Source organism: Musa acuminata, chromosome BXJ1-11 (genome assembly GCF_036884655.1).
Source record: "Musa acuminata AAA Group cultivar baxijiao chromosome BXJ1-11, Cavendish_Baxijiao_AAA, whole genome shotgun sequence".
NCBI lineage: Eukaryota > Viridiplantae > Streptophyta > Magnoliopsida > Zingiberales > Musaceae > Musa > Musa acuminata.
This window is the reverse complement of record NC_088337.1, coordinates 3213216-3224010: the sequence shown is the minus strand read 5'-3', so window position 1 is coordinate 3224010 and position 10795 is coordinate 3213216.

Below are 10795 nucleotides of genomic sequence, written 5' to 3'. Positions count from 1 at the left end.
AGACAGACAAACAAATCACAGCCAAGTCAAATTATTCAATGAACTCCTTTTCCCATATGAACACTCATCTCAAACTCTTGAAACCCTCCACACATACAAACAAATACTAATTTGAATATCCAAGTAGCCATCATGCACCCAATATTATAAGCTTTGTAGAAACCATCCCAACGAAGATTGCATGGTTGAACCCATCTCGAACTAGGAGAGTTTTAGGTCCCAATCAAGAGAGAGACAACGTTAGCTGCTTTGAAACGGATAAAGTTGCTGGTAATCTAATTTGTACATATTTATTACAGAGGTTGCTTTCTGATGAGTATTCTGTCAGAGCTTCTTCACTCTCTTTCTACCTGAACTCAAATGTAAAGTTCAGCAAAGAACTGAATACAAAAGCTATCATGTTAACATCACTTCCGTACTCTGCAGCAAGCGATTACTAAGAAGGATCTCTCTGATAGGCCTTGAGAACCACACAAGAAGGCTACTTACTGCCCGTCTCACTGTCTAATTTTAAGCGACGCCCTCTCTAAAACAGCTAATCAAACAATAGGTAATTCGGCTTGGGAACTCCAGTGCTGATGGACGTTGAGATGCGTGTTTTATGAGGTTGTAGCTACCGACAGACACCACGGTATCTCGTATTCACTATTCTAGATTTATGTCTCATCGTTCATTTTTTATGAATTTATAGTTATCGGTGGAACCATCCAATATTCTAGATTTACATCTCATTCTTCATTTTTATAAGGTTATACCTACCGATGGAATCACGTTATCTCATATACACTATTCTAGATTTATGTCTCATCATTGGTTGTAGCTACCAACGGAACCATGTTCTAGTATTTACTATTCTAGATTTATGTCTCATCGTTCATCGTTTGGATTATTCTTTTGATATTAAGAGTTTTACCCCTACAATATTGATGATTTTATATACAATTAAATTTTGATTATGATTATTAAATAATAGAGTCTAATTATGATATGATTTCTTATAAGATGATTTTGATAGGAGGGACTCTCCATATTATCATATCAGATCATTTATTCTTAATTATAAAACGATAAATCGTAAGAATGAAAAAAATCAATTATTAAGATATTATAGATATTCTCTTTTTTTTATATCCTTAATCCATTGCTCATAATAATCTTATGAAGTACAGTAAGAGAAGATAAGTCGAGTCTAGTTCTCCTTGCAGATTGATATTGTTGTAGCTTTCAGATTTGACGATGATGCGCTTGATAAAGGCTTTTTGAATGACACAGAAATGTATACATCATATATTTGATATATCTTAATTTGATTTTAATTTTTGATAATTAAAGTTGTTCACATAATAGTAGCATAATCATGAATTTTATTCTTACGATTAATATCATATTTTTAAATTAAATAATTTAGATCATAAAAGTATTTTAGATCTATTTTATATTTAGATATGTTTATTAGCACCTTTGCTTATGAAAAGGTGTTATTTGATTTTGATTTACGATGATTAAATGATTCATTTGTGTTATCGATCTGCTTTCTTATCTAGTCCGTCATGTCACTTACTTATGGGTAATATGAGATTTCTTGTATTTGATTGATGGGCCATTATCAATAGCTTGGCGCCAGCGATAATATTATTAAGGGCAATTACCACCAACGGATGCTAGCCCAATCGTGAGCAGTGGCTAAATACATAGCGAAAGTGCCATGGGATGCAATAGTCATCGATGATCACATACATGGTTTCCTGTGTACAACAACCATGTGGCAACCGACTTGCCTTGTTTGCGGGTGACTACAATAGTCCTATTATATGCGACGACTATAGTAACATCACTGTGACATTTGTTGTTCATGGTTGACATCAAGTGGATCTTGTTGTAAGGTGTGATTCCCAATTATGGTTGGCAAGCTATGTCGCTAGTTGGCTGTGGGTAACAACCTAACTATGGACAATGATATTATGTCGTTGACAAAGGGAGAGATAGATTGTCTTGTCACGCTATGGGTTGTTAGGATCAAGAGCACTAAGAGGGGGGGGGGGGGGGGGGGGGGTGAATTAGTGCAGCGGAAAACTTTCGACGATTAAAACTGCGTTCGTATGATAAAAGTGATTTTAGTATGAAAGTCGATTCGTAAATCACTTTAACTTGTGATCAAGCGAGATACAGTTAAAGCAAAGATATAAAGGTAATTTGCAGTTATGATGGAAATCAAAATGTAAGCGCAAACTAAAATATGATGTTCGTACGATAAAACTGATTTCTGTCTTAACGCCGATTCAAAAAATACTTAACTATGAAACACGTTCGTAAATGAGTAGAAGGCAGTAAGCTACTAAGGAGGTTTGCAGTAAAGATAAGATGTTCAAAGTAAATGCAGACCGAGATTTAAAGTGGTTCGGTCAATCTTGACCTACATCTACTTTTGGCTTCCTTCACCGACGAGGTCACCGACGTCCACTAGAGGCCTTCCTTCAATAGGCGAAGGCCAACTACCCTTTTACAGTTTCACTCTTTTTGACGAGCTTAGGAGACAACCCTTACAGAATTTCTCTCCTCTCTTGAAAGATGAAAACTTGGAAGAAAAGAGGGAGGAGAACTTCTAGTCTTTACAACACTTTTGAGCTCTAAAATCACAGAGTAAGATCAAGCTTTCGGTGCCCTTTCATGCAGGAAAGGGTGGGGTATATATAGGCCCCAAACTGGTTTGAATTTGGAGCTTAAAAATGTCTTTTCCCGGATTTCCGGGGTCCTGGCGGTACTACCTCCTGACTGGGGTGGTACAACCGCCTGACAGAGCTCGGAGATCGAGCTCTGGCAGTGCCACCACCTGACAGGGGCGGTTGTACCACCCAGTCTCACTTGGAGACTGAGCTCAAGCGGTGCCATCGCCTGACTAGGGCGGTTGCATCGCCCAGTCTCGCTCGGAGACTGAGCCCATCTCCTGGGCGGTGCCACCGCCTAGCAGGAATTCTAGTCCGAATGGGTTGATTCATTCGGCCCAATTTGGGTCTATCAAGGGCCCAATTGCCCCCAGATTAAGTTAATGGGATCACCTCCCATTCCTAACTTAATCTACATGCTAACTACGATATTTCTTAAGACATTTGCTGCAACTTGCTCCGGTGCGTCAATCGCTTCTTCCAGCGAGCTTCCGGCGAACTTCCGACGAACCTTCAGCGATGCTCCGGTGGACTTCTGGCAAACTCCTGGACTTGCGAGAATCCACTTGGCGAGTTCCGATAAGCTTATTTGGCAAGCTCCTGGACTTCTCGGATTTGTTCCCGTATAACCTCCGATGACCGTCCGGACTTCCGTCGAACTCTCGAACTCCCAACGTGATCATAGTCTTGACTCCAGTGCAACTCCTGCTGCATGTCTTACTTCCTTCGTAGTTAATCCTGCACATGTAAAATAAAACTTCGATCGAGACAATTAATCATAAGCAATTAACCAAGTTGTCCGGCATGTCATTGGTCCCTCGACGCATCGTCCGATTCTTCGACGCATCGTCCTCTCCTATGGCCTATTGCCCAATCGGCCAATTGACTCCACAACTCCGATATCCTTGGCACAATACTCGCTCTTCTTGGCCCGATGCCCGAGTCCACGGCTCGAAGCCTTCTATCGATACGTCGACTGATCCACTAGCCCGATGTTCAATCTTATGACATGTTCCTCCAGCACAATATGATTTTTTCTGCTTTAATTGTCTTATCCTGATCGAAGCATTCTGCGTCACTCAAAACACTGATTAAAACATAAACACATATATCAAATGGTTTCATCATCAAAATACGAGATTCAACATAGGTGGCACTATGAAACAACACAGAAGCCGCGCCACCACGGGTGGCACGTAGACGATGGATAGTCAATGCACCATCAGCGAGACTCATGCACATGGTTGAGGTGGAACGCAACAACAAGGTTTTTTAAAGTATATTTTTATCTCTTAAAAATCAAATAATTTTAATTTGTGTCCTTAAATTTTACTTTGATAATTATGTCCTTTAAAAATCAAATATTTCTATTATATATTCCATTCATAATTATAGTTTTACTCTTTAGAAATTAAAAAAAATTTAACTTATATCCTTAATTACAAAATTGATCTAACTTGATTTATTTTTTATTAATCAAGTTTTGATCGAATTCGAAAAATATTATATTTTGATAAAATTTTGTCTTTGTTCAACTGTAATTTTGATGGACCTAATTGAACAAATGATTGCCCAAATTTATGAACCCAATTTGGGTAACTTAATTCTAGGTCTACCTACTTAAATATGTTTGATTGGTCTAAACATTTTATAAAAATATTAAAAATATAAATTATGATTTTTAATAGTTTTCTCATATTTTATATTGATAAAATTTTGCATGTGATAAATAAAAAAATAATTATTATTCTTAGATATTTGTTTGGTTATTCACATGCATACGTTTGTAATTATAAAATAATATCATTTTTTACATAAAGGTATAATTTATGTTTTATCATTATTATAATTATTATATGAGTTTTTCTTTATACCAAGTGATATTTGATAATTATTATGATTATTATTTTATTATTATTAAATTATTTTGACATATATTAGATTGAAGAAATTTGGTGAATATCATTTGTAACTCATATCCTATAAGTTTTTTTAGACTGACAATTGTTAAAGTGTCCTTAGATAGTAGGCTTATAAGGTGTGAATTAAAATAAATATTTTATTATTTATAAGATATTTTAAATTTTATTTTATTTATTATTATATTAGTGTGGTAGTTACCAAAGTGGTTTAGACTAATAACTTATGAAATCACATTAAAGAATCAATCCTAAATAATATTAAAAAAATAATATTCATAATGTTAAGTAATTAGGAGATTTAGATAATCCAAAAAAAAAATCTACTTCAAATAATTACGTGATATGATAGAATGGTACTGTTTTGGATATAAGTTTAAGATTATATATCTAAATGTGGTGATATCAATCTCCATAAATAATTTTGTGTGAATACTAGATATTTTAATATTTTACTCAAACATAAAATAAAGATGATATCATTAGTTCAATATTTATTGAAAAACTCAAAAGTATTAATATTATAATATTATTATTATTTTTAGATGGCACTTTTTGATTGCATTCGTATAGATATTCATATTTTTCTAGATTAATAACTTAGAGTATATGTAATTTACATTGGATGTTTTAGACCTTAATCAAACTATTGAAAGGATTATAGACATAACTACTGAAAGTTTTATGAATTAAAGAATTAAGATTAATGATAAAAAAATATTTAAAAGAGTCAGTTTTATAATAATTACTGATAATATTTAGACGACATTATAATTTATAATTGATTAAAATTTACTGATAAGTCATTAGTTGACATTAATGAAAGAACGGATTAAAATTCAATATGATAATATTTAAGAAATTCAGGATTATATCCGGCTCACAAAACTCTAAGTTTAAGAATATTGGGCATGAATATAGTTAATTTTTTTCATATAATTTATTCTTAATTCTATTTATTCTTAGTTTGACTCATTTAGAATTTACTATAATAAAATTAAGAATAAGTAAAATTTAAATGAGCGGATTAGTAAATATGTTTATAAAGAATTAAAATTAAAATAAGAAAAACTCATAATTTTTTGAGTACTACTAAGGAGTGAGTAATAATAATAAAAATTTAAAACATAAATCACTCAAGTTTTTAAATATTATACAAACTCATAAAAGAAAAATCTTTACCGTTTAGAGAGAGAAAAGTATAAGTTTAACATTTGTATATTTCGAATCAAATATTACATAAGTCTTTTTCTAATACTTGATAGATTGATACTAACCATTTAACATATATTATCAATAATAGAGATTCACTTTAATAGGGGTACCAAAAGAGTATGAAATATTTATCATTATAAAAAAATATTTTAAAGCGAAAATAATAGTAACCAGTACCTATTATCTATGCTTAAGGATGATTCATCTGATGTTATATTCCTATAATTTTATAAATTTAATTTTTTATCTAGAATTATTAGGATATTATTTTTCTTTCGATGGTTGTAAACTCAATATATTTATAATTCAATAAAAATTAATTTTTTAATTTTATATGGTGGTTTATATATATTTAATATGAATCTTGAGCTTATAATGATCCTATAAACAAATATTAGAATAAAATATAATTTCATGAACTCTTTGAGATCATATAAGTTTATATTTATGGGTTACTCAATATTTCTTATTTTAGTAAAAATAAATATTTTATTATCTTTATAAATTACTTATTGAGATATAACTATATATATCTAATTTATATAATGTCTGTTTACACATTTTGATATATATAAATAAAATTGAGAGATAATTAGATTAAAAAAAAATTAAAATTATCAGATCTGATAAGGGTGACAAATTTTATAGTAATTATAATGAGCTCGATTATGATCATAGTTTTTTTACTAGATTCTCAGAAAGGCGAGATATTTGTGCTCAATAAATTTTACTAGATATACCATAATAAAATAATATTATTGAAAAGCAAAATTTTACTATTATAAATATGATTAGAAATATAATAAATTATTTTTTGCACCCAAATTTTTTGTAGTCTAAAGCTAGTTATGTATATCTTGAATAGGATTCCTAGTATTTAGAATTGATAGAAAATCCAAATTCTTTTGAGTTATTGACTAATAAGAAACTCAACTTGAGATATTTATATATTTAGGATTATCATATAGAGATAAGAATATTTAAATCACATAAAATGAAATTAAATTTATGGACTATTTTTAAATATTTTATTATTTATTTAAAAAAAAAGGGTTACTGAATTTATTACCCTAATCATAGTACAAAAATAGTTGAATTTGATAATATAAAATTCCTAGATAATAGGAAATTAGTGGGACTCAAAATTTAATCATGATATTAAAAAATATATTAATATTTTTTATCATTTAATATTCTAGAGATTGTTATTTTTTAAATCACTAAAAGAATTGATGACGGTGAATAATAAAATAATATTAATGTGTTGAATCTCGTATTTTGATGATGAAACAACTTGATATGTGTTTATGTTTTAATCTGCATTTTGAGTGACGTAGGATGCTTCGATTAGGATGAGATAATTAAAGCAGGAAAAATCATGTTGTGCCGGAGGAACATATCAGAAGATTAGACGTCGGGCCGGTGGATCGGTCGACGTATCGACAGAAGGCTTCGGGCCGTGGACTCGGGCATCGGGCCAAGAAGAGTGGGTATTGTGCCAAGGATATCGGAGTTGTAGAGTCAACTGACCGATTGGGCAATAGGCCGCAAGAGAGGACGATGCGCTGAAGAATCGGACGAAACGTCGAGGGACCAATGACATGCCGGACAACTTGGTTAATTACTTAGGATTAATTATCTTGGTCGAAGTTTTGTTTTACATGTGCAGGATTAACTACAATGGAAGTAAGACATGCAGCAGGAGTTGCGCCGGAGTCAAGACTATGATCACGATGGGAGTTCGAGAGCTTGACGAAAGTCCGGATGGTCGTCGGAGGTTCTACGGGAACAAATCCGAGAAGTCCAGGAGCTTGCCAAAAGAAGCTCGTCGAAACTCGCCAAGTGGATCATCGCAAGTCCAGGAGTTTGCCGGAAGTCCGTCGGAGCATCGCTGAAGGTTTGTCGGAAGTTCGCCGGAAGCTCGCCGGAAGAAGTGATTGACGCACCGGAGCAAGCTGTAGTAAATGGCTTAAGAATTATCATAGTTAACATGTAGATTAAGTTAGGAATGGGAGGTGATCCCATTAACTTAATCTGGGGGTAATTGGGCCCTTGACAGACCCAAATTGGGCCGAATGGATCAACCCATTCGGACTAGAATTCCTGCTAGGCGGTGGCACCGCTAGGGTCGGTGGTGGCATCGCCCAAGAGTGGGTCTCCCAAGAAAGCTGCGCAGTGCAACCGCCCTAGGCAGGCGATGGCACCGCCTGGGCTCAGTCTCCGAGTGAGACTGGGCGGTGTAACCGCCCTTGACAAGCGGTGGAACCACCTGAGCTCAGTCTTCGAGCTCTGCCAGGTGGTGCAACCGCCCTTGTCAAGCGATGGCATCGCCTAGAGGCTTAGTCTCCGAGCTCTGCCAAGCGGTGCAACCGCCCCTGACAAGCGGTGGCATCGCTCAAAGGCTCAGTCTTCGAGCTCTGTTAGGCGGTGCAACCGTTAGACCCCGGAATTCCGGGAGATGAGCGGTGGCACCGCTCAAAGGCTCAGTCTCCAAGCTCTGTCAGGCGGTGCAACTGTCAGACCTTGGAATTCCGAGATATGATAGTTTTGAGCTCGGAATTCAAACTGGTTTGGAGCCTATAAATACCCCTCCCATCCTTGGGTAAAAGACACAAGCACAAAGAGATTAAAAGAGAGAAAACACTGCTGCAATCTCTAGAATTTCCCTCCTCTAGCTCAAGTGTTAGAATTCTGTTTAAGAGAGGAGAGTGAGTGCTTGTAAGGGTTGTCTCCTAAACCTAGTAAAAGGAGAAAAGGGGTGTAAGAAGGAGGTTGATCTTCATATAGTAAAGGAAGATCATTAGTGGATGCCGGTGGCCTCGACGGAAGAGGAATCGAAGGAGTGGATGTAGGTCATGATTGACCGAACCACTATAAACTCTCGTCTTCTCTGGTTTGCATTTATTCTTGCTGCTTACCTTACTGCAAACCTCCATATGTGATTTACTTTCTCATTACTTTTGTTGCACTCATTTACAAACTCGGTTTCAAGTTAAGTTTTCGAAAACGGTTTTACGTCGGATACGATGAACACACATATGATATTGATATCATCGCTAATGGTCTTTTAAAATAACAATAACTGATAATTTTGATATCTTAATAAAGGAAATGAGACTTTTTATTTCTGATTTTTATGTAATATATCTAAAAATATCATACTATGATATGAGAATTAAAAAGATCTCTCATTATTTTCATAAGTTATAAAATATAATGATTTAGAAAAACAATACCATGTAATAAGAAAAGAGTTGAAATCAACATACCAAAATAGTATTTGAGAAATTATCAAATCATCTAATAATTATAAAAGGAATCTTTTATATAAACATGATTGAAAAAATAATATCGAACAATATAACAGCTAGATTTGTGATCAAAGATTTTATTTATAAAGAACACATCGACCATAATGATATATTTTATCTAATTTTTTTAAATCAACTCGTTAAAAATCGTTATGATATTAGTAGCTTATTATAATTTTGAGTTATATCATATGGATATAAAAATAAATTTTTTGAATGAGGATATAGATTTATATAGATTAACCTAAAAAATTCACAAAGAAAATAAAAGAAATATATAATATGGTATGAAAATTTAAGAAATCATTTTATGACTTTAAATAAGCCTCCAAATAATGGTATATAATGTTTCATAATATCATTAATTCCTTCATATTTAAAAAATATTATTGATTAGTATTTATATTTGAAGATTAGTAGGAGTAAATTTATTATATTAGTCTATATGTGAATAATATTTTGTTTGTCAGTACTGATCTTGATTTATTGTACCAAATAAAAAAAATTTCATCAAGAATTTTAAGATAATTGATATGAATGAGGTATTTTATATTATTAATATTGAGATATTCAGAGATATATGTCAACGATTGCAATGATTATATTAGAAAGGATATATTGATCAAGTTTTAGAGAGATTTAATATGTAATTTTATTTAACAAATATTATAATAAAAATATTTTAGTCAAAATAATTTTTTTTAAAAAATAATTTAAAAAATAGATTAAAAAAAAATTTATTATGTATGTATAGTTGGAAGTCTATTATTATGCTCATGCTTATACTAAACCAGATATCAATTTTATAATTAAAATATTAGAGTTACTTAATAATGAAATACTAAAAGGCTACATAGAAAGTAAAAAGATATATGAAATGAACGAAGGATTATATACTTTACATATATAAAATTTAATTAGCTTAAAATGATAATATTTTCATATGTTGATCCTGTAAATTACCTCGATAGCAGGAAGTCCAATTTACATTTTATATTTATATTAGTTGGAGGGCCAATTATAGGAATATATATATATATATTATCAATAATAAAAGTTGATTATATAGCATGCTTTGAGACCACTAATTAAGCTTTGTGACCTGAGGACTTAGTGTGGTTAGGCTCAATTATCTAATTATTGAAGAAATATATTTTGATATATCATGATAGTTTTCTTCTTTAAAAATGACAAGTATTATAGAGTTCCATGCATTATAATATAAAAATGGTAATGTATATTTGAATGAATATTATAATTGATATTCTTATTTATGTAATTAAAATTATTTATTTTTACTATCTTATTCGCATTTATATGTGCACATATTATAGTTGAATGTAATAATATGATTGTTTTGACAAGACATATTACAAGAATCATTTTGGACTACATTAGTAAGAGGTAATAATGTTATGATAAATAAATATAAATATAATATTGATGACATACAATAATTATGACTCATATTGATAACCAGGCTTAATTAACCCGTTCATGCACACTGGTAAGATATTTTTAAGTTTTATATTTTAATTAAATAAAATTATTATTTAAATAATTTTTCATGTATTCTAATTTTAAATATATATTTTAATTTTAAATTTTTTATATCTTACTGATTAATGCATCAAGTGAAAGAATATTAAATTATGTGATCTTATCAAATTAGGTAAGACATATTATA